Source organism: Anopheles maculipalpis, chromosome 2RL (assembly GCF_943734695.1).
Source record: "Anopheles maculipalpis chromosome 2RL, idAnoMacuDA_375_x, whole genome shotgun sequence".
NCBI classification, from domain to species: Eukaryota; Metazoa; Arthropoda; class Insecta; order Diptera; family Culicidae; genus Anopheles; species Anopheles maculipalpis.
Window position 1 is genome coordinate 65373267 of NC_064871.1, and position 26235 is coordinate 65399501.

The 26235-nt window shown below is 42.6% G+C and overlaps 1 protein-coding gene and 1 pseudogene across 1 annotated transcript in view; both read right to left on the bottom strand.

Moving 5' to 3' along the window:
• Positions 1–26235, bottom strand: part of LOC126556435 (uncharacterized) — a 507197-nt gene that overhangs the window by 243424 nt on the left and 237538 nt on the right. The window lies entirely within an intron of this gene.
• Positions 14244–14834, bottom strand: LOC126567391 (uncharacterized; annotated as a pseudogene).

Consider the following 26235-nt stretch of genomic DNA (forward strand, 5'->3'; position numbering starts at 1 on the left):
GTGCAAACTACCTACCAACCCTCAACCTCACAGAAGCGCTAGTGCATTTTATTCGGTGAGGTGTATTTAATCCTCTTTGTGTGCAGTGCGAAAATTGTGCAAAAGCAGTGTCTTCATGGTTTGTTAGTGTGCGTGCTTTTGTAAACACATACACACGCGCAGTTACGCACCCCATACACACGCAACACGCTTGTACGCTGCATCCGAAAGGAATAACGGAACGGAGGAACTTGCGAGAAAGGATTTCGGAGAGGATACACGACGGAGTCATCGCACCCATCCTTGGGGTAACGAAAAATTCATCTCCCGTTTTGTTGGAGCATAATTCCGTGACTTCCTCGTTAGGAAAGCAACAATTTTCTGGACGAACTCATTGTGTAAGTATTTCTTTTTTTTTATTTAACCTCGTTACGAAAAAACGGAACCATTTCACCTGTCCAACTCACGTCACCAAATCCAGTACCAACGCAAATTAATCGATCTATGACTGAGGCAATCGGTTGCTGCTTCCTCCGTCGGTGGAATCGAACGCCGTCGCCGTTTTGAGCAAAAGAAGCCTCTCAGCGTAAGCATTTACGCATGCCGAAAAAAAAACCCTAGCAACGAACAAAGATGGCAGGCAAAGTGGTTGGCTAGCTGTGGTCAGCTTTATGCTGGGCGTTATGTGTCCTCCTTTGATGTTTAGAAACGAACAACCTTTCTTGACGTGATCTTTTTTAAAAGATAATTTGGTATTTTGAAATGAAAAACAGCAGCACCGTTGTGAGAGAATCTAATCATTCCAGTTTGTTTTCACTACTATTGGCCACTCTTATCAATGGAGCGAATAGATGCTATCACCGTATTCTAATCGGGAGTTTAGATCCATTTACGTTAATAAATTCCTCACAGTAACATGCGATTGTGTGAGTGCGTATTTACGGTGTCGTATTGTGTGCGATTTTTTTTGTTCATTCGCTGTGTATTTCTTCGTCCCCCTTGTGTGCGAACGATCGATCAGGGGCAAATGGTTGACGCATAGCGACAACCTGTGTGTATGAGTGCGTGTGCAATAGTATGTGTGGTTACGGTGTTTGCAGTGTTTTCGTTTTACGTTTTACAATAGACACTAGAAAGAGGAATCCCTACCATTTCTACTATTGTTTCGTGAACTCTCACATACACATACGTAGCCACACACACACACACACTCACCGGGCGTGAACGTGTATGCTAGAGGTGTAGCTGCGGATGAATTGCCTAAGTTGTAGCCCTCTATTGTGTTGGTAGGAAAGGGAGGAAAAAGTGAATCGATTTTTCTCGACTGGAATGACCAAAGACACTGGTAATAGAGTGTTGTATTAGAGTGTGTCCTTGGGGGAGGACACTCGAAAAAAAGGTGCCATACGCACAACGTTGTACCGCAGTTATATTAACCCAGAAACGATAGCGTAAATGGCGTTGCATAATTCAAAACGGCGATTTAATCGATGTAGGCACATACGTATTGCTTTATGCAAGATTAAGTAGGCTTTGGTTGGCGGTGAGCAGCGCGAAAGGAGAATATGAACGATGAAGCCGACGACGACAGTGTACCAAACCTATTAACAGCTGTTGATCGATATGGTATGACGTTGACGCGAGCGACCAGACCAAGACAACGGTGACTTGTATGTGAGGGTGCAAACAGTGGTCAAGTGCATGCGGATTTGTTGTTTTATGCATTGGAGCTTTTTTGTGTAGTGGAAGAAGGTTAAAAATATCGTACAAAGTAAACGGGGGGGGTAGAAGATGGCAGGCGGTCTCTTGTGATGACACATCAATGCGAACTACCCAGACGGTGGGGTGATCGAATGCCCCATATGGCGCATGACGTTGTTTTTGTAATGTATTTATCTCTCCTTACGTGTTTTGTAAACCTTGTATGAAGTTTAAACTGCAAATCCTTATATTTCCATTCATGAGATGATGGTTGAAGTGTTTTTGCGAGTACAAAAAATCCTTCTTTCTCGTGAGAGCTTTTAAAGATTGCTCCTGAACAGAGCGTGAGCAACCGTACCAGGAAAAGGAGCATGCGTAGTCCTAGGATTCCATTACCCACATGGAAAGCTTTTTCTGTTGGTATGACGCAATTGCACGAGACTCGCCAGATCTCGCAGACACATGGGTAAACCGGAAAAAGCATCGAAATTCCAACACGAATTGTTCGCTTTTGAAGCGTTTGCTTTGAACAAAGACTGGTTTGGAGCGGTGGCAGCCGCTGATAGTACGAATCTACTCCCCTTGAATGCTTGAATCCTCGAAAAAGTGCTTGTGGCATGTGTTTGACCTTGCCGTAGGCGTAGCAAAGTGTGTGTGGTGGCTGGCTGTTCGAGACAGATAAAGCCGCGCTGACATCATACGTTTTGTCGATTTGGAAGGCATCCGTTCGATCGAGTTCTTCGTGGTGTCGTCCCACGCACTATCTGTCGAACGAACGCATTCACGGACATTTGGCGACGGCGATGGCGCTTACGGGGAGGTATGGTCACGTATATGGTGGTGCTAGTGCTGGTGGACCTTCTTAATGAAGTCATTGTTGTGTGCCTTGATGGAGCTCGCCTAAACGGAGCAGGTGTTTTATTCATTAGCAAAAAGGGGCGGTGAAATAAATAGTACATAATGACTGATGTTGGTATAAGGTGCACGATGAGAAAATATATCGAGGTTTATGTGTACAGAGGGCAGATTGGTTGTTGGCACTACATGTAAAAGCTCAGAAGGTTTTGGTCTATCGTTTCTGGCTTCCTTGACTTCATTTATCCCTAGCTGAATAGTTCGTTCTGATACCGGTTCCGGCACTGGCTGAAAAGACGAAAAGGAAGTTTAATTATGTACAACCGTAATGTGAAACTCATTTTTACTCGTGTGCTGGATCGTATGCAAAACTATTGATTATCAAAACTTTTCTATCACATTTCTGTGCACGGAGGCAATATTATCGGTAGATGTTGGCTATATCAGTTACCTCGCAATAGGTTTACACTAGAGATGGGAAAATTGGTAAAAAGGCGGAACTGGTTCTGGGCGATTCTACAAAATGTCGGAACCAGTTCCGGCAGGTAGGTCTAACCACTCCTTTCGGAACCACCTGGAACCGATGGAACCGTTCGGAACCATCGGAACTGTCAGAACCGTCCGTCCGTTCAATAACTTTTTTTACAGTAAGGAAGAAAGATTACGATTAATCTCACCTCCGTTGGGAGGTAAGGTTGTATCTATAGCCATGGAGCGGCCCGGTAGTCTACATCGGTAGGCGACATCGGCGCCGGTCTTCAAACGGCAGAACCGGGGTTCAAATCCCATACGAGGACCGTCCCCCCGTAGTTGGGACTGACTATTCAACTGTGTGGTATCGGTAGTCTTGTAAGCCATTTCGATGGCCGGCGTGACCTTAGGGGAATAACATTTATTACTAATGAAAATTTTTTGTAGCTGTTAATTAAAAGTAGTAAGTAAAAGCAGTAGTTTGTAAAAGACGACAAGCTTCAGAGCATTCTATTCAGGGACTCTTGAAAACAAACGCAATTTGTGTATATAATAATAATAAACCCATCAATTTCTAGTGTTATTAAAAAATAGACCCAAAAGATATAAGATACAAAATTATCGAACCGATTATCAAAGGTGCACGCAGAGAGAAACGTAGAGAAAACTCAGAAAAAAACTCAGAATCACATACTAGCTAAGTACGCTTCCGGACAGTTCCGACGGTTCTGACGGTTCCAACGACGCCGAACGATTTGAACGGTTCCGATTTCCGGACGGTTCCGGAAGACGATTCCATTTCCTTAGAATCGAAAATGGAATCACACGTACCGGAACCGGATCGGACCCTTAGGTGCGTTCCAGAGAAGCCATCTCTATTGTGCACTAAAATACTCGTGGCCACAAATAAAATGAAAATAGTGCTCAGAATATTACGCGCAAAGCCGAATTATTTTCAAAAACTCTTGCACATGTCGATCCAAACTTCAGGGGTGGAACGGTTTTAGTGTTAGCCATGACAGGATGTTATATGTTTCCGTTCTAGCTAAAATGCGACATCTCTTTAATTAACTATAATCGATTGTCTCTCACATTGTTATAAGGGCTGGATTTATATATGGGCAGGTCAAACGCAGCCCTACGTAAGTTACGTTTAGGTTTAGATTGTTCAATTATACAGTTAAAATTATTCGGTAATCTTATAACTTAGGTTATGACTCCATTGTAATCATGATTCTTGATTGGTATACTATTTTTTTAAGCTTCCCATCCGTTAAGATCCACTGGGCATGCTAATCAGTTCCCCCATCTTACAAACTCGTAGGAAAATTTCCATCGGCATCAGCTCATTTGCAGTGTGATACAGGTTGTAAAGGAATTTTTCCCAATCATTATAAAATGCCACCGGTACTGAAGTGAAATGCCGAAGGTGGTAATATCATTGTTTTGCCACCAACACGCACACACACCCCCATATCTAGTGTTTTTTAGTCCATCGGTGACCTTTTGCCGATGGCTGCCTTCATGTTTTCCTCGTATCACTTTTCTCGCATTTTCCACGTTGCTCAGCGTTGCCTGCGAGCAAAATGAAGAGCAAAGGCACAATTTAGCACTTGAATGTAAAAACAGAACAATTTGATGTTGTTTACCGTCGTTTTCATTCCCATCTGTGTGCGGGTGGATTAAAACATTTGGAATATTTGATGTTTTAAGGGAATGTAGAGTTCCAGTACAGCGTAAAAAAAAAACTGATATTGTACGGTTTCCCTTTCTTTTCCCGACAAAAGAGAGTAATGGAGAGTTTCTGTCGCAAAAATTACGTTGCGTCCCGTTTTCCCGTCCTGCTCAGTCTTCTCACATTATGGGTAAGTGAGAAAACCCGAAGCTCTGTGGTAGTGAGCGTGAGCAATATCGCTTGGAAGGCGGTGAGCAGCAGCAGCGCTTGTGCGTACTAGCGCGGTTGAGAAAGCGCGAGCTTTCTTTGCACAGGCTCCAATTTCTCATTACGTTTTCACGCGTTGCCGAGTGCAGTACGTAAAAAAAGCCTTCCACGGCTTGAACGGTGGACAACAAACCGGACGACAACGACGACGACCACGACCACGACGAACGACAAAATAAAAAAGGAAAACTCAAAAATCGATAGAAAAAAAAAACGTAAAGAAGAAGGATAGGTTAAAAAGAGCCTTGCAGAGTTAGTGTTTTGGTGGTGGGTGTTACGTACCCGGTGCGCGGATCCGCTTGCCAATACGTTCGGGGCCGACCTTCTCGTAACCAAAAAAAAAAAAAAAAGTGGACCCCAGTCCAGCCCGTCTAGTGCACCCTTTCACCCCTTCGCTCCCTTTGTGGCATAGGGGGACGAAAAGCGAGTGTTTGGCTCATATGCGAAGTTGAAAGTTTTCCGGCACGTTGCGTTTTTTCGGTGTTTTCGACGAGGCAGTTTTTTTTCTTTAGTTAACAATTGTGGAGCTAATTTTTCCTCTGTCGCGCGGTGGTGTTTCGCCGTCATCGTCGTCGATGCGCGTGCGATTGTGTCACTTGGTGGTGTTCTGAATTGTTTCCAAATCCAATCAATAAAGTAGGCTCTGGCTCTGAAAATTCGTGTTTGGGTCGCCGGCGGTTTGACAACCGCATTTCGTTGCTAAAGGAAAAGCTTAGTGCAAAAGTGGGTGCAGCAAGCGGTGATAGTGGCGTTCATCATCATCTTGAGCAGAAAAGTTGGCTGCCAATGCAGTCACAGTGCTAGCTTTGCAGTGTTGCAACGGAAGTATTGAAGCGTGTAGAAAAGAAGAGTCCGCTGGAAAGAAGCTTTGTGTTTTGTTAAGGTAAGATAGAAAATATCATTACCTTACCGATTGCACACATCAAAGTTTGTCTTGGCAACGTTACAAAAAAGGCTGTGCTGACCAGTGTTTTCTGCCATATCATTCTATGCGATTTCCAATGTGCCCTGTGTGTCTTGCTAGTTGTTGGAGGATGGGTGCAAAGACGCAAATCATTGATTTTAGTTTTCGCTCAGTCTGTAATGTGTAGTTTCCAGCTGTGTTGGGGCTTATTTTTCCATTCGTTCCATATGCAACGTATATCTGCCCTTTCCCCTGCTCGTATCTAGTGCGCATGTGTGTGCTGTGTGAGAAACATTGTTATGCTGTGTTTGTGTGTTCATGTGTGTGTGCGTATCGTCTATGACTCATGGTGAATTCTGAAGTGCACTATTCAATGTGAGACGAACAGCGCAGTCTTTTTTGCTAACAGGGATGTGGATGAAGGGTGGCTTGTTTCGTTTGGAGCAAGGCACAGCCTCAAAGGCATGTGTCCATTGCAGCATTATCTTTGTTTACTAATATTTTGCATGTGAAAGAAGCTTGTTTGATTCCGAGAGCCTTGTCCCAAAGAGGGTTTGCCTTCCTTCTTGGGAGAAAAGAAAGACTCATTTTGGCGACAAATTTTCGGTGAGATTTGTAGTGCAGTTTTGTCTCGGAGTTGTTATGTAATTTTGGAAAAAAATGGTCAAATAATAGTTTTCTGCACAGAATTCTTGCATTTTTTACCATCAAAAGCCAACTACTCTGCTTTATGCTTAGGATCACATGAAAGGAGTAGTGTTTGGAGATGTAGTTTTCCCCCGAAACCGGCCGGTTGTTGTTTTTCCTTCGTGGTGAACTCTACCAAAAAGCAATATTCGCTCATCATCGACGAAGTATGGCTGAAGAGCTAACATTACAGGGTTTCCGAGTAGAACTAGACAAGTGCGAGGCATTTCTAGACAACGCTGAAGATGATCTGGACAACGGGGTAGGTTGAACTGGACAACCGTCGCCGTTTCTCGAACGTGGTCAAGTTAAACTGGACAAACGCTAGGTTGAAGTGGACAATCATCAAGTAGAACTGGACAGTCATATTTGAACTGGTTGGTGAAATAGTTGGAAGCGTTTCGGAAACGCTTGGCAAATATTTGAAAACTCACCGTAGGAATACACATTTTTTGTAATTTACATGCATTCAATAATAACATTAATATAGTTTGTACTTTGAACAAGTACAGCGGTAGAACAAATGTATATGCATTTTTGTACGTCTGATTAAATATTTTTGATTCCATAAAATATCCATGACAACAGTGGCAAGAACTCGATACAGTGATTATAAACAGAAATGTCTTCTGTCATCGTCTGTCAAAAGATAAAATTTTGAACAGGTATTGCAAATATTTTATTTCTACCTCACATTTTTAAATAAAACCAGAATTCTGATTGTAATTTTATTTGATGTGAAAGTAGTGTGAAGTTCGTGGGGGAATTATTTAGAACTGGAAATTAGAAAAAATGTGTATTTCAGTAGTTATGTTTTTAGTTTTCATATTTGCCAACCGTTTCCGAAACGCTTCAAACCGTTTCACAAAACATTTCAAATATGACTGTCCAGTTCTGCTTGACGTTTGTCCACTTCAACCTAGCGTTTGTCCAGTTCAACTTGACCACTGTCGAGAAAGGGCGACAGTTGTCCGGTTCAACCTACCCGCTGTCTAGTTCATCTTGAGCGTTGTCTAGAAATGCCTCGCACTTGTCTAGTTCTATTCAGAAACCCTGTAACAAACCACATAAGCCTCAGGTATACGGAATTTTGCACCACAAACGAATTGGAATGGAAAATCTATCTAAATTCTCCTACTTACTGTAAACAACAATAGACATCAGCCACGGGTTTCTTTCGTCACCGAGCAAATATTCCGCTAATCTTGCAAAAAGAAAGACGAAAAGAATTTATAACCCCAGTTCTTTTTATTTAGCAGCTAGTCACTTAACAAAAAAGCGGAACTAACTTGTGAACAAGTAGTTCCGTTGCCGTCTGCTAGTTACTTTGATTTGGTAAGCGTAACGAGCCTAGAACAATGGTGGTAAACCGGGGGTGGACTTCCAGTTCGATTCTTTGCGGGTTTTCATCTTTATATGGATTCGCAGCGAAAAACGGTGGATAAGAGAAACATGTTGAGTAGAAAGAAAGAACAAAAAAAACCATATCCACACGCCGTACATTTGAATCCAAAACATTAAACGGGGCCAGGTGGAAAACGGTGAACGGTATGCCCGCTTTGCGTAGGTTAATGACCGCCCGGCTAGCAAAGGTAGTGTGGAGATCAACCACGATGGAGCGCAGTGTAGGGTAGGGAAGGAAAGGGGGAGGGGGGGGGGGTTGGTAGGAGATGGCGGTCGTAGCATTAATGTTGCGCCTTTGGGGTCCGTAGGTCTCTTCCCATTGTAGACCACAGCCACATAGCCCCAGCCAAGCCTTAATTGTTTGCGTAATGGTCTTCACGCACAAAACCATACACGGCCAATAATGCGCACGTGGTTGTGCCGTTTTGGAATCGTTTCAGCAGCAGCAGCTGTCAACTCGGACGTTTTAGTTTGTTGGGTTGATCTATGGTTTAAGTGTTTTATTTTCGTCAGTTTGTTTTTCGCTTCCTATTTTGATGCCTTTGTTATTTATATGTATGTGGGATGTACCCTAAGTATCTGCTTATTTATATTGTACGTTAAATGGCATTTTTTTAAGAATGAAAAATAGGGTTTATTTAACAATAATTCATTTTACATATTTTAGCTCAGTTTGAACAAGTACTCAGGTTTCCTTCTCATAAGTGTTTACAGTGTTGTTTTCTTGGGTATCTTTTGTATTTAAAGAAAATCCACCAAAAGGATGACTTTTTTTTCTTTTCCCTGGACCAGGCATGATAGTGGAATGTCATCTTAAGGCCGTCATGAAAGGAATAATCCCTTACATTATTTTGTAGTTTAAGTGTTATTTAAACTATCTAACCTACCTAGCCTATCTAACCTAAAGATTTGTCGTGATCTGATTCCTGATGTTTGTACAGGATTAATTTACTATCTACTGTAAGAGAGGACCGTCGCTTGATGAGAGGATATAGGTTAAGGAGAAGGCCGCATGTTTTAGATTTGATGTTTTCAATATGTGCTTTAAAGGTAAGCTGGTTGTCTAAGGTAACGCCAAGCTAACGTACCGTAGGGGTCCAGGAAACAGGGTTGTTGTTGATTAGTTCAGGTCTTACTTCTTGTTAAATTGTAGGCAGAGTGCGCTTTCGATATGGTAGAACAATAGCTTGCGTTTTACTACTGTTATCTAGTATTTTCCAACCGATGAGATATGGATAGGTAGCTATCCACTCCTTTTTGGAGGTCAAAATGAAGCCTTGCATAGACCGAAGAGCTATACAAAATTGCAGTGTCATCTGCATAACATGCAAGATGTGTGTGTTGTTTTAGACATGGGACATCAGCGGTGTAACAATTGTACAAGAGAGGTCCTAGGACGCTCCCCTGCGGAACATCTGCACTGTTGGTATAGTGGTCCGATATTATTGAGCCCAAATGTACTGCTGATGTTCGGTTACACAGATAGCTTTGAATTATTTTTACAATGTAAATGGGAAAACCTTATGCTTTCAATTTACGCAAGAGCGTACAGTGCTTAACATTATCAAGAGCCTTGGTTATGTCAAGTAGTGTTATAGCGGTTGACCATCCACGGCTTTTGCCTTTGTTTATGATGTCAACCAAGCGTTGTAGCTGATGTGCCGTGGAGTGTCCTGTCTTAAACCCGAATTGAGCCTCAGTCAGGGTGTTATGTACAGAGCAATGATCTTCCATTCTGATATAGATAATGCGTTTCAGGATTTTGCTAAGGACGCACAATAACGAGATAGGCCTATAGCTGGAAGCCATACAGGGATCTTTTCCAGGTTTCCTGATAGGGATAACCATTGCATGTTTCCATCGGGTTGGGAAATATCCTAACTCAAGGCACCGATTGAAGATGTTGGTAAGTAGGGTCAGAGAGTTGGATCCAAGATGTTTTAGGCAGATGTTGAAAAAGCCGTCCGGCCCTGGTGCCTTGAAGGAAACGCTGTATTTAATAATTATTTAAATTTCTCTTCGTGAGGTCCTGTTTATGCCTAATGCATGGTCAGAATAGGAATTGTTTATTTTTTGGAAGATTCCTAACCATCTCTGAAAATGGTTATTTGTTATGACACCTCAGCCTACCTTCGATTAGTTTGGCCGCCTTACGGAAGACACAACAGAAGACCCTATTTCCTGTTCTTTTGGTATTGCCTACAAAGCATGTTCTTTTCAGAGATCAATTCTTTAGTTTCACGATCAAGCTGGATGAGTTGTGCTCTTATTTCATCGCGGGTACTTACGCGAACGTTAAATGGTAGTGTTCTATGGTTTGGAAGATGTCATAGAATTTATTCTGTAGAATCACATAAATTTCTTGTCCATGGCTTGGCCATAGATTTATCTAACAAATGAAGTTTTGTTTGTGGATTGCCCATTCAACTTGGTGTACTTGTTTATAGAGATAGTAAAAGTATTTCTTGGAGTCAGACATTCAATTCAGCCCTTCATCTAGTTATGGGTAAAATTGAGTCAACGAATAAAAAAAAAGGACTTCTGAAGCAGTTTTCCAAAAGGAGAAAAATACGTGAAATACTCGTAGAACTTTCTTTTTATAAAACATGAAGAAGTCTTGTTAGTTTGCTTCATTATTCGAAGTGCATGGGACGCGCTTCAAAGTATACCCAACAGATGTCCAGGAAAATGTAACAAGTCAAATTTATGTCAGCCTAATTACTTGCACCAGTTTCGGACTTTCGCCAATCCGTGCACAAACGGTGATCAGCAAGGGGTCGCTTGTTGGGTCTCTTTGGTGTCTTTTCGTGGCCTAAAAATGGCTTTCCCTTCCTCCAGTGACCCTACAAAAATGTGGTCACAGAAACATTGGTAGTAGTTGGGCGATTATTGTGTCGTTTGATGTTTCTTTTCTTCACTTGATCTATCCATTCGTGGAGTGCTTTCGGTTGCTTTAGAGCGATGTTTCTTCAGACGACTATGCGCTCCAGTGGAAGTCAGAATAATCGGAATCGTGACCGATTGATGCGGGGGCTTTGTGGTCTGCAAACATATCTCGCTGGAGCGCACCTGGAGCAGCGATGTTGACCTCCCAATTTAGGTCGAGACACATAAACTCCAGCGCCTCGAGGGAGAAGAGATGAATGAGTCGCACATTTTTGTATTATTTATTCCTCACAAGCTTAAAGCCAGACTAGCCATGGGGCTGGTAGGGCAGGGAAGGTTCGGCGAATCCAAGATCATAATCATCATCGCGAAACATCACCACACTTTCCAAACGATATCACACGAGGCGTCAGTTCTTTCACCTCTTCCGTACGCAGGGGAGGGGGGGGGGGTAACCTTTGTTTCGTTTCGTGTGATGCTGGGGAGAGTTTGTTTTAGTCCGCACATTCCATCGCGGTCCCGCGACCGATGACTGTCATTATTTTATCATTCTCGTCTGACGTTGGGCGCTACGTTGCTATCGAAAGCATGATGGAAAAACGCACACCCGGTTTGCAAGTTGTGAAGGGCACTGTACGCGCGCCATACATCCAAAACGTGTACTCACTCGTTTGCTGTGTCTGGTTGGCCTTTTTGTTTACTAATAATAATTGTGCCCACGCGGAGATGATAAGGGAAGTTCGTCACGTCAGTGAAAAGAAAAAGAAACAAAATGGTGCGTCGAGAACGCTTTATGTTTATTTCGCTGGGCGTAGAATCTCCCGTTTTGTCAAACCCCGTCAGTAAGCCATCCCTGTGAGACAAACATACACCCCAATTGTTTCGCTTCCCATCAACGAGCACATATTAGGGGGTAGGTTGGCGAAACAAAATTGGACAGTGTTCGTGGTGTTTGCCGGCTGACGAGTGGTGGCAGAAAATTGAGTTGTATTTTTAGTTTTCACGTTCACATCTCTCTCTGTCCCGTGAGGTCAACCTTATGAAAATGGTTTGTTTTGGGGGTGTTCGAAAGTTAGATGAGATGATTTGCCGTGAAGGAAAAGCCAGATGCACTTTGCCAAAATTGTAATCAAGGTTTTGTCAGAAATAGATGGAAAAATAGGTTAGCAGCAGGTTTTTTTTTTTTGAGAAAGTTTGGCAGAATCATGATGATCGTGATGTTCCATAACGAATTTGTTGATATTTGTTTGTTTTCTTTGATTCTAAAACTTCAAAAGGAGTAGGGAACTGGCATTTTCAGTTCCAATGACTTATTCAATTTTTAGTTAAGTTGAGTATAGTGAGATGATTTGCTTTGATATCGATTTTCGTGAAACACAAACACCTTTAAAATACAGTTTTTTTTACCAGAAGTTCTAACTGAAAAAGGCTTGGTGCAGAAATAACGGATGAACTTTTAAGGAATTGCAGATTATGAATTGTTTCTACTTCTTGTTCAAACGGGTTTAAGTTTGATGAAGACGTAACCGTCCTCCCTTGTTGCCACATGCTTCCGATGGGTCCGATGCTCCTCACTCTCAGTGTTATATTTTTTTCTCCACGAGCATCGACTGCTGGCTCATGCCTTGGCGGGATGATTGCACTTTGATCGCGCACTGGTTGAACTTGAACTGGGAATTGCTTAGATTGTAGGCACGCATTCCCATCTTGCCGCTCTGTTTCATTTGCAAATTGCCAAGCCAAACAGCACCAAGAAGGAGCGAGAAAGAGAGTGAGACAAAGTAAAAAGGCTGATAAGACCTCCATCGCACAATGTGTGTACCCCATCCCGTGGGAGGGTGGGGGGGGGGGGGGTGGGAGGAGGAGGGATTAAATTGCAATAGTGAAACATTCCCGTGCCACGCCATCAGTGAGTGTGTAATGCTCCGTTACGTTCCGATTCTGTCCGCCGCTTGATAAGAAAAACGAACCTGAGACGGTGCTCTAGCGCGCGAAGCAAACGTTCTTTCGAGAACTGGTACAAACTGAGCGTGATCATCGTGACGGGTTGCTCGCGGAAGATTTAAATTCCCTTCCGAGGGGATTGGAATTCGCTGAACAAAAGGCCGAGTCGCGTGCGCAGGCAACGCCTATGGAGAGCCTAGCTATACAACGCGCTTTGGTACTGCTCCGGTGGGTTTACGCACGCAAAAGGGGTTTGTCTGGACGATTGTGTTGTCGTCAACGTCGCGGTGAGATATTAATCATTGGAAAGGTAACAAGCACTTGGAATGTCTGATCTATCGTTTTCCATTGGGGTGCGCCTTCCGTGGCTTTCGGTGCATTGATCGGGTTGTAGATCGCTGTAGGATTAACCGTTCGTTTGAGAGCATGGTTGCGTTTGCACACCCTTCTACATCGTCTAATAGTGAGACAAAAATAAAGGCTTACTATCGAATGTTCAGGTGGAAAGGAATGCTTAAGCCGACATTGGGTAAAAAACAAGAAAAAACACGAACGGAATACCACCCAAAAAAGATTGATTTTTTTCTAAATGTTTTAGTTATTTAGAAGAAAATATTTAGAAAAGATTTTCGATCGCTTAGATGTCTCACATGAGAAGGTGTCTATCAGCTAAAGTCGTGAGTCGTATAGCACAATTATCACCTTTCCGCGATCAACACATTGCTCAGCGTATATTTCATGAGCACAGTGTGGTTTCCGAAGCTTTCTTCCCGAACGGCACGCGGGATAACAACATGCTAAAGGTATTGCTAACGATAAAGGAGACGGGAGAATCTTATTCGCCAATTTACATGCCGCGAGGAAACGATCGTTCGATAATAGGAGGCAATTCACTTGATTTACCTCGCTCGTGATCATCGGCGTGAGTTGTAGCGGTAACGAGATTCGAGACATCATGTTACTTGTTGGTGGTATCAATTTCTGTTACGTTCGGAACTTTCTCTATTTTTTCATTCGACAAAGTGTTCGAATGACTTGAAGCCAAGGGGATGATTTTACAAAGTCTATAAAAAAGTGAGTTTTTTCTTAAATGTTTTTTTTTATTAGACCAAATGAAGGTCCCTCTGAAGGATGAATGAAGGACCTCTTCTCCCACTCCTCGAAGCAGGTGGAAAATGTGAATGCTGGGATGTTCTTTAATTCCGCCGTCGCTGCGGCTTCTATCTCTTCGCTGGTGTTGAAACGGTGTTCCCGAAGCGGCCGTTTTAGCTTGTTGAACAGCCAGAAGTCGGCTGGTGCCAAACCTGGCGGATACGGCGGTTGCGGAACAATACGGATGCCAGTTGTTGCGAAAAACTCCCTCAAATGGCCGTATGGGAAGGAGCGCATTATCGTGGTGCAAAAACCAGCTGTTGTTTTTCCACAAATCCGGCCACTTTCGCCGGATGGAGCACAACCGCCGCATTACGCTTAGAACAGTACTCTTTGTACACCGTTTGACCCTTCGGAAGAAATTCCTTGTGAACCACCCCACGGTAATCAAAGAATACCTTCAGCTTTACCTTGATTTTCAAACTGCTTTGGCGCGACTTCTTAGGCCTCGACTCGTTCGGGGAACGGTACTCGCTGAGCTGGTCCGTTTTTTTCCAAATCGCATGCGTAAATCCACATTTCGTCGCCAGTTATAATCGATTTCAGCTTTCCAGCGTAGTCTGCCAGCATCGTTTTGCAGACTTGGACGCGATTATGCTTTTCGAGCAGGTTCAGACATTTCAGCACCAGGCGAGACTTATACCGTTTCAACCCTAAAACGTCTTTCAGGATGATGTTGACCGAGGCTTTAGAAATCCCAACACTTTCCGAAAGGTTTCGTATCGTCAACCAACGATTATTGACCACCAAATCCTTGATTTAGTCGACGTGGGCGTTGTCGGTCGAGGTGGATGGACTCCCCGGACGGCCCTCGAAGGCTTTTTGTAATATCCGCAATGGTTCCGCAGCGTTAATTTCATTGCGCAAATAAAATGTGATACATGTGCGATGCTCCACAAGCTTGGACATGGTCAATATGGACAAAAACACTTGGTGCAGCTCCGGAAACAAATTGTCACTCCTAGCCGGGTTGATGTTGTGACTTGAAACGTGGCAGAACTGTCAAAAACATACATATTGACAAACGAAAAAATAAAAACAAGGGGCTTGACATCCAATGTCACCTTACTTTTCGGACTCAGTAGTAATCGATCCTTTAACATTTTTAAAAACGGAAATAAGTGTTATGTGTTAAAATATTTCAAATATGCATCACCTTATTATACGATAGTTGCTCCATCGTTCACACAAAATTCTGTTCTTATGTAACGTAATGTCTCCGGTTACAAGGTTTGTGTATTTTAGGGCTTCTGAAATATTCGACCGATTCATTTCAGTTTACAATTTGAATCGAAGAAAACAACGAACGTTTTCTATGTTTTCCTTCCATAGATGTCCTAAAATTGTTATGGCTTCGCTCACCTTTATGTTCATTTAGTTGGGCGTTGATTTTAGTATGTTACGCTAGAAATGTCTCCAACCGACTCCACCTCTGCCTCTACAAACCATCATGCGTGCATTTTATAATCGATTTCCCTTACACGCGTAACCTTTTATGAGCGTACGATGTGTGTTCATGAAGTGTGGTAGCGTTACTATTATTTCAAACTTGAACCTCCGTGCCGCAGGGCTCCAAGGGTTCCTGATTTATGCAAAATACACATGATGACCATGGAGACCGGTTCTGTTCCTGCTCACATGGCCCACACCTCCTCTCTTATGCATCAGACTTATGGCGAACTTTCCCGCAAGCATGCAGATTGGATACGTTTGGTAGCAACCAGTGAGAGGTTTCTCAAATGCTAAAGGCTTGAGAACGAACTGACTGCTGCACGGTTATGAAATGCATAACGCTCGAAGCCTACCCGTATACTTGCGCTCTCAGTGTCCCACCATCGTCTAGGTTCTGTACGCTGGAACTACTGGAGCATGAAGTGTATAGTTCTTGGCTGACTGACAAGGCAGGCGGTCGATGACGTTGTACGCATCGGTTACACTGGATTTTCCTAACCTCCCCATGGGGAGGAAAAGAATGGTAATGGCACGAAGGTACACAATACAACGTTGTAAAGAATTATTTGATCCTCTCATGAAACGTTCGTTCATAATTCTATTAGGGGGGATACCTGTTTTCCATGACCATCTACGAAGTCACGGTGGCGTTAGGGCATGCAGTCTTTGCGCATAGGAATAGTTGGAGCGTTTTTTAGTTAAGGCTTTTGATCAATGGAGCATTAAAAAGGGGGACACAATGTACATGTATTCTTCCCCGTGTGTGTGTGTGGTCCGGCAAGACCCTCGTAAGGGAATTGGAATCAGAGTAACGTTCATGTGGCTTTAACTACACGACAACAGTTTTCGATGTTTTGAACTACTGCTAACAACACATTCACTGCCGGTCACATGTTTACGCAACTAATGTTGCTTCGTTCCTGTGAGGCTGATGTCTCAAGAGACTCTCCGGACGCGTGTGTAATGCAAATATGTCCATGCTAGGTATTTAATTTATGGCAGTTAGAAGTGGTAGCTGTGACCCGTTCTAACGTGGTAGGGAATTTTCGTGTTAATCGTTTTGAAACAAAGACCGGCGAAGCTATGCGTCATAAATGTGTGCTGTTTGCGCACAGGAACATGTGCTCATGACATTATTTTATTTTTAATTTCTTTTCCAAGAAGTTACCGGAGGAAGTGTACGTCCCCATTAGAAATAACGTAATTTTTCCACGAGAATCGTTTTTTGGGGTGGGAAAAATTGTATGAAGCAATGGTACGGTTTGGCTGGCGGGCTTTCCGTTGTGTGGAACTGGTGCTTCTCCTACAGCGAGGGAGAAATCCTGGGAATTCCGCTGTCCGCGGGTGCGCTCTGTGGTGACATTTTGTCAAGCAATTAGTCGTTGCAGTTTCCCACGGTCTAGGAATGTTTAAAGAAAAGGACAGAAAGAGACAGTTCTGTGCATCATGGCGTGTGGTTTACATGCATATTTACGGGAAAAAGTCATGTGACTTTCTTCTTTTTAGATTTTCGACCCAATTTTCCTCCTACATTTTTGAATGATTGAATGTTTGCATCTCCTTGCAGTGCCAAAAATTGGTTTGGCAGAGAAAATACAAAGCAGCATTTTTTTGTTTCAATTAGGGTAATATATCCCGCCTTAGTGGAATGCTTATTCGAGTTGCAAAACAAGGAAATATTTTTTCCCGGTTAGAGTAAGAGCCGGTGACAGCGAGCAGGGGGCGCGGATTGAGTTGATGTTATTTTAAAATACCTTGCACTCAGCTTGTTAATTAGGGGGGCACGAAATTGACGACTTCATCCTCATTAACGACATGATCATTGGTGGCGGTGTGCTGTTTAGTTTAATCTTGCTCGTCTGGTTTACCGATTTGCTGGAGCGTTACAGACGTCATCACATTTCCTTATGTTAGAGTGGCAGGTTTCCTGCACATTGGTGATGCAATAAGATGAGATGTTAATTAATCTTGTTAGTCGTAGGAAAAAAAATCAGGTTTTTGCATTTTTCCATCCCAAGAGCAAAAGTGATGGTATGCAAGCAACCATTTACATTGAACCTAGAAATTGCTGTTATCATTTGAACCGTGTTTCAGTTGCTATGCATTGCAGCAGTTATCATCGGCATGGGACCTCTTCGGGGTGGTTCCTTATTAATCGTATTAATTGTTTGCGACGCCTGTTTGCTTGATATGGGCGCCCCATAAGTTCATGTTTTCAACACAATCTTTAGTACGTGTCATGAACGTTTTCGAATGGTTGGAATTCCTTCATGACAAGCATGTGAAACGTATCAAAATTGAAGTTTTGGTTTTACAAAAATGTTGTTTTAAATTCGAAAAGTTTATTTTTGTAAATGTAAATTATTTAAATTACATTTAAACTTTGACACTTCGACAAATCTTATGTGTTTTGTGTCTGTTAGTATGTCCAACATTGTCTATAAACGTCAAGTAGACACTATGTATACTGACTTCAAAGCAGCTTTTGATAGTTTGCCACATGACCTACTGCTTGCAAAATTGGAGAAACTTTGGTTTGGAGGACCAATCTTGTCCTGGATCGGATTCTTTCTTTGGAATCGATCTTATTCGGTCAGATTGGAACACTCGTTTTCATCGTTATTTGTGGGCTTGTCTGGCGTTCCTTAGGGAAGTGCACTTAGTCCTATCCTTTTTACCCTATTCATCAATGACTGCATCAATGTTCTTCCAACTGATGGACACCTTCTTTTTGCTGATGATATCAAAATCACTCTCCCCGTGTCTTCGTCCTCCGACTGTCGATCTCTCCAACGCTTTCTTAGTGACTTTTCTGTTTGGTGTTTGAACAATGAGTTGGTGCTCGGCTCTCCTAAATGTTGTGTCGTCTCTTTCGGAAGGCCTTCTGCTGCTCGGCTGTTATGGGACTATTCCTAATGCGGCACCCAAATGAGTAGAGTAACCACCGTGAAAGAACTTGGGGTCTGGTTGGATTAGGGACTCTCGTTCGATGAACACATTAACCATGTAGTTAATAAAGCTAATAGAGCACTAGGCCTAATTTTCCGCATGGCTTCTGAGATCAGAGATCCTTTATGTTTAAAGGCACTGTACTGTTGTTGGGTTCTCTCCGTTCTGGATTATGGAAGCGTAGTGTGGACTCCAGCCGGAGAAACCGCTATGCAGAGAATAGAGAGGGTTCAGAGGAAGTTTACGCGCCTCGCTGTCCGCAGATTTCTACACGGTTACAACGTTCCTGTGCCCTCATATTCTCTCCGCTGCCGTATTTTGGCTCTAATAGATATTAGATCCCGCCATTCGCACGCGCAGTCCTACTTCATCGCATGTATCCTTTCCTCTGAACTCGACGTTCCTTCACTTTTATCTTCTATACCCCTGTATGTCCCGTCTCGTCGACTTCGTGATAGACCACCCATTTTCATCCCTTCCCGCTGTTCGGTTTTTGGCCAGAATGATCTCTGGCCAAAAATCGATCTCTTTCAACAGAGATCACGAGCTGTTCGACTTCAACTTTCCTATTTTCCACTTCCCAACCCGCCTTCTAGAGTCCACTTCCTTTACTTCATAAAAATCCTTTACTTCTCATCATAATTCAGTCCCCCCTACTCTAGTTTAAGGATAGCCCGTAGAGACAGACAATTTGAATGAAAAATTAATAAATAAATAAATAAACAAATTGTCATCCGGATCATTCCCTCGTAAAGAGGACTGACTATCCAATTGCGTGGTATCAATAGGTTTTGTACGTCATTAGATCGTCGGCTTAACCTAGCAATTCGTTACTTCTATCTAGTGTCTAGTGTGTATTCTGATCCTTATCGAAACTTAATTTACTATTATAGTGCAAATAGCGCACCAATACTAGCTTCGTGGCCTATATATGCCGGGACATTACGGTACTAGATTGGTTTGAATAATTTTAAATTTACGACAGTGTTCCAATCCGTGTCCCACCTGAGCTCTCCAAAATACACTTTGTAAGGAAACCGCTACGGCCACATTCCTCTCATCGTCGGTATCGTGTAGAATCGTGTTAATGGTATTGCGCATGCATTTGCGGGAAAACGGGATTGTGCCGGGTTTGGTCGTTATGTTGCTCCCACAGTTGTTCGCGTAATCATGATTGACTGTCACACAGCTCATGCACTTTGCTTGCATATTTCGCGCGCACATACGCTCCATCCATCGAAGAGAACATTGGACACCAGCAGCTTCTCTTAGTCCGACCTGATGGAGGGCAATTTTCAAAGAAATGAATTAATTATGTTATCCGATGGCCGTCCCTGCAATAGCACGGTGGCTTTTAGGACAGAAATGAGTGCAAATCTGCAACTAACAACTCGTCGGTAGCAATGATTCCGTCGTTCATTCGTATTGCAACGTATCATTACATTACCACCCATCGCGGTGGTAGTGGTTTCTACTAGCTCGTATGGATGTTTGGGTTGCTTTTATGTAAATGATCGCATCTGAAGGTTAGTCTTAGTGCAGGGCGGTGGATTGGTACTTCATTAGGCTTCCCGCCAGCAGTCGTTGTTTCTGATGCAGCACCGAGTACGAAACTAGATGAATGGTTATTTAGCCATTGCACTGATGGCTATTGCATTGCCGTGTCTCGCGGTGATTGTTTTGTGTAGGAAATGGTTAGGAGAAGCGTCTGCAAACCGGGCAATTGCCATGCCTTGCCGTATCTTCCCGTATCCACCAAAACGTGCCCTTCTGTTCGCAAACGTTTCGGTACTGCGTTTGATTAATGATGCCTAATTGGAAGGGACGGATGGAGTTGGGACGGCGGCAAAATCGCACTTTGTTTCCGCTCTTCCTTTCATCCGTGCACGCTGTGATGCTGACGTCTGGCTGATCTTCATTCACTTTCGAACCCTCGGGTTAAGTATGATTTGGTGTAGTTATTACCTCATGCGGGGTATTTTTTTGCGCTATTATCATTTCATTCATGAATGGTTAAGAGAAATTTTGCATCTACACGCCACTAGTAATGAATGTATTTTGCGATTGGCAAAAATATCGGATGAGACTTTATTATATTCGTGTTTGAACCTCAATTTTTTGAAAATAGAACGTTGAAAATAGTGCTGTATTATGGTATGAAGATAAGCTGATAGTAATTATATGCATTAGGTGGTGGGAAAGTTTTCTGCAATGCATGTGTGTTGATAAAATGGTGTAATAATACGACCAAAGAGTATTATTTTAGCAAAAATCTGTAAACAAAATAAGCACCCGGCTGACGATCGTACTGGCATTATCAACCGATTATTGGAGAAGCACGCTTGAAACGTGCCAGAGAAAATAGTTGAAAATGCCATCGGTAAGATGTTCATTTAAGTCCAGTTAGAGTCAAATAAACGACTTCATTGGAGTGTGAACGCTTGAAGCTGAATTATCATCTTCTCGGTTCACTCGGCAGGAGGCAACACTCTTATGATAAATTTACATCATTATCGGTAGACATTACGGGAGAGGAAATGAAATTCCATCACCATCATCTGTCCGCGGCCTGTAGCCCCGATAGTTGTAATCCCTTATTATGAGCCTAAATCCTCCTCCCAACAAGCCTGTGTGTCCAACCACCCTGCTAAAGCCATACGTTCGCGTGTCTTTCTTGTTTGACACTTTCACGCACGCCGACGGAGGGAAAGGTGGACAATTTTGCCGCAACTTGAAGCGGCAAAGAGATTTCAGCAGGCGCGCATTGATGGACGAATGGTGGAGGTGGTATTTTTACCGTTGGTAAGTGGGTACTTACGGCAACAGTGTACGCGGACGTACAACCGGTACGAAGGCGCATTCAGCGACATCATTTGTCTTCTGCTAATCGTGAAAATTTATCACAAATTTCCCCAATGCTCTTCCGGTCAACCAACCCCGAGAGTTTTCCTTTCGTGCGCACTCCACGTTTTTGATCTATGATCTGCGGGTGATCGTGCAATTGCTGCAAGTAGGAAAACGGTGTGCCAGAGCAGGAGACGAGGGTAATATGACATTTGGTGTGTGGTGTGTGTGTGTGGTTACTTCACGGCGACAAGCATCAACTTGGAGCGCCACCAGGTGGACCACTCTGCAGAAGATTACATCTTTTTGTTTACCACTAGCTCGAAGAAAACAATGGTCACGACGATCGTTTCACTTGTTTCGGGTTTGCGCGTATCTTCTAAAGTTGACTGTGTGGAAAGATCTTGAAAACGTGCAGAGGGCGAGAGTGAAAAAACGCATTCAAAGCCCAAGTATTGGCAGAAAATTCGCCAAGAAACCTCTTCTGTAATGGGACAATCGTGAGCAATGGATTATTTTTGAACGGAAAGGTTGACTAAGCCTAACGCATTATGGATGAAATGTCGTTTTTGTCCTTTTTGTATGTGAAAACTAAATGATGACTATACTATCACAATAGTATGTCCTGCTGAGTGGGGAGAAAGGAGCCGTTTCGCTGTTACTACACTATTTACTAGAAGCAGCTGGATCGCTTCAAGAGAAGACTGATTTTTATCTGCAAAATCCAGCTTTCACCAGTGCAAAATATGCCGGAAACATGTCATTTAAAAGATGAATTGTCTGGAATTCTAACAACTATTAAATGGAAGGGAAAATGTCAGATTAATTTGATGCAAATCACGATAATATTTGATATTAATCAGATAGGTGGACGCATAATTTTCTCTCATTCGCCATTTGTGTATTATCAAAAATGTGTTTTTGATTTAACAATGTATCGTTTAACCCTTCTTTGAACTCGTTTGTAGTTGTTTTTTTATGTCCACAAATACGTCCTCCGTATCCCTAATGTTGTTATGCTAATCATATGTTTCTATTGCAGTTTTACTCCTATTCCAGTTATGGTAACGACGGTTGTTGGAAAGCAACGTAGCATGTACCGTAGCAGTAGAGACACAAGAAAGTATACTTTTGACGTTATCAATTCGACAGGATTTCAAACAGCTTGTCAAAAAGTAAAAATTTCTACCATTATGGAGCGAAACCTGACGAGTGTGCGCTATTATTTTATTGATACCGAATTTCGTCGTTTTTTGACATGTAAGTGTGGACCCTGTTAGGATTAGGTGCCGAAGTTTCTTTTGTATATAGTTGGATTATTCAACAATTCGACCAGTGTTGTAAGCTGTGCCTGTATGGGTTGCAGCGTGTTAAATGTGTTGTACGAACTCTTGTGTGCATACACTTGAGAGCTGTTAGGGTAGCAGTCGCACTGTTATGGTCAGTGTAAAGTTACCCTCTAAACGTCCATAGACTAGACGGAACTCGATAACCGGAGTGGGGTGCAAATATTGATTTTTTTTTTGGCAAAGGCAAAAATAAACACAAAAAAGGCACTAACGTTGGTTTGGTTGGCTTTCGTGCACGGTAACTTGATCGACCTGTCGTAGGTTTGGGTGGTACATAGTTATGTGCGATGTTGTTAGCAAAGCTGGCGTCACCACCTACAACGAATTCCAACCGAGCTAACCAAGGAACAGTACCCCGAGGACTTGCTCGTGCTGAGTCTACGTGATGCTCGCATAGTTTTTATTGAAGTTCCCAAGTTAAATAGACTTCAGCACCAACATACACCTCGAACTCTGATATCAACGGGGTCTTGCTAAGGCACCCCGTGAAGTCTCGTCTCCGACGTATAATTCCCGATGATTGATGAGGTCATTGTTGGATAATTTCTTTTTCCAATTGTGCAGTGGTAGACGGCGAGGATTGGTCTTAGACGATAGGCTTGTGACGGAGTTATGCATAGCATGGAAACATCCACAATCTCTCGCTTCGCCGGGTAAAGGTCATAACCTCGTCCGTCAAGTTCGAAGCATTCGGGAAGGCAACGTTTGTCTTCACATGCTCTTTTTTCCGTGCGATTATGCTTGAGAGTCGTTGCGATCGAGAAGTTATGTAAGTTTTTCGCCAAATTAAAGTTTCTTTGCTATATTCAACACCTTCGTTACAAAGTATTGCGCGATCCTATAGCAAAAAAAGGATTGTGATGTCGTGGGAAACTAAAATCGATTGATAATGTTTTCAAAATTGGCTGCATCTATCGATCGATTAAGCGGGTTATATTTCTTTTTGATGTTTTAATACTGAGCAGCAGTGTGATGGTAAGATATTACACCAATAACCATGTGTAATTGGCATACGTATTCCCGTGTAATGATTTTGCATTTACAAGCATGCAATTTTGTCTGTAAACTTTGTAAGCTGTAAATTGATATCACACACACAATACAGCTTGTCTGATGTATAATTCTACTATGAACCCTACTTTGTTCATGCGACAACGCATCGAAAACTCGTTCATTTCGTATGTACTCACAAACCACAAATGGAATCAGTAGCCTAAGTAACGCAAGAAGCCGCGTTTCTGGACAAGAACATCTTTCCACCATTATTCAAACCACCAAAAGGAGCGGGATGAGGAGTGATAGAACACATTTGTGGGTCTTCTCTATGAAAGCAATCGCCATCGAGTCAAGAAATGGATACCCCCCTATACTTTGAACTATCCGATGGGATGCGTCCCTTGTCTTCGTTGACTTGCAGTCCCGCCGATTAAATCGATAAATCTTGTTCCGTTGGACGTGTTACATCTGCAGGATTGTTGTGACTGTTTGAAGTTGTATCGTAATAGCGTTGGAACGATTTCCTCTCCATCGACAAGCCGTTCGGTCGGTATTTTCATCTCCAGGATTACATTCCTGGTGACAACTTGTTTTTGTGCGTCTTCGTTCAACGCAACTCGTTAGTTTATTGCCCCAAAGAAACGTACAGTTTCTTACAGTTTCTTGTCCTTACTGCAGTGTAGCTTATTTCACAATGTGCTGGAAATATTATTTCAGCTTTTTTTCAACTTAAATAATTGTGCCATTTCTTGGGCAACGATGTTGTTCGTCGGTAGTATTTATGTTTAATCTGTTTCTTTGTTAAAACAACGCGGCAGATGAATGGAAAATGATAATGTCACTAAAGAATGTGCGGTCTGGTTCAGAAAGAAAGAAGTGGACAGTGTGAAGTAGTTTCCAATAAATTTAAAGAACAGCGCACATTCGACTCGGAAGATGTTGATCGAAAATTTCTTCACCATTTCCTCAACAAGACTCTTCTTCCATCTGGCGACATCAGCCCGTAGTTATGTAATTGGAATTTCAATTTAATAAAAAAGAGTGTATCAAAAGTAGATAATGGAATGCTCTCAGTGAGCTCAGTGCCTTTTCGTTTGATTTAAGATCCCTCGTCGGAAGTGAATTTCTGCGCATGTGATCACACAAAAAAGTCTTTTTTTCTTCTTGCTGTAATGAGGTGTTCCGCAGTGATCCAAGTGATGGTCGGCCGTTTTTTTTTTCTCTGTCTCATGCAGACTGGGAAAAGTAGCAAAGATTCGTAATTGATGTGTTGGAAAACAGAGAAAGAGTTAACGATTCTTGATCGAAATTTTCGTTACGGTTGTGCGGCGCTTGGAGTTTGAGGAGGCGGCGGGGTTCAGCTATTTTTGTTCCGGGAGACAATTTGTCTGCATCATTGGTCATTTTAACGTATCATCGATCTTTCTCGCGCTCGGACCGTCAGGCATTAACCGTCATCACGTTGGAAGCTTACCCGCCAGCGTTTTGTAAGGCAAGTGCTTTGGGTAAAGTCATATGACCATGGTTGGGTAAATGTTTTCTGAAGTGGGGCTCGATTAGAAATGGAACTAGTGGAACGCTGTTTTTGGGGCTTTGAATTGAATTGGACAGAGGAACGATTTGCAGTTTAAGTGTTGAAGACTAGTTGTGGTGTATTTTACCAATTTCGGATCTAGGGAAAGTTCGTCATGTAAAGGGTTACAATGAAGATTATTTCTAAGTTGCATTCGGTTGAAATCAGAGAAGAAATTATACTATCGTTTTGTCAATCGAACTATTTAAATGTTCATCTTTTCACTTACTCATGTAATAACCAAGTATAAATCATACGTAGTGCAGATGTCACACCTTCCTCCTACTATGTAAAATGATCTGACAGATTGGGTTGAAGTTCCTCCGCTATGCTTCCTTATATTCTCTTATAGACTTTCTTGCTGGGATGGTTTAAACTGTAATGATCGCGAGATATCTACTCAGCCAGTTTAATCGTGACTCAATTAATATTAATTTTCCATCCCGGAATCGTGAGAAAAAGCGTTTTCTGGAGGAAGGTAGAAGGGCATTAGATGAATGAATTCGAAGGGTGGGATGTGTATGCAACCGAACAGTAGACCGTAAACTGCACCTCTAAGGTGGTGCACTCCATTAAACGATGTGCTTCGTACTTTGTATTCCTGTTTCGATGCTCATTTCGTGATGTGCTGTTTGCGAGGACGTAAGAGTTCTTTTTCATTAACCTGCCGCGCGGATTCCGTGATCCATTATTAAACTGCGGGACTACGGTCTTTCGTTGTGGTGTTTGATTCTGCCGGAACTACCTTTCTTTAGGAGTGGTGTAGCTGCATGACCGGATCCATATTTATGTGGTTCTTATGGAAAGTTTGTACCATGATGAAAAAGCTCACGATGCTACATTCAGGGAGAACTGCATCATCTCACGAATTTGTACTATGTGTTAGACAGGCGATTGCGAGCCATATTTTTAGTCGTGGTTTAGGTGTGGGGCATTCTTTTTTTCGTTTGGATTTGTTGTGTTTTACTCTCAGTAATAATGGGAGTATGGTTCAGGCGGCGATGGTAGTGAAAGTAAAAGATCGCGTGGATGCCATTGTTATGAGTCTGATACCAAGTGTAAAGTAATTTGGTACGACGTGTTGGTATATTGATGGGACATAGCATAGTTTTATATTTATTGAATTTTGTGTTAAAAGTGTCGGGAT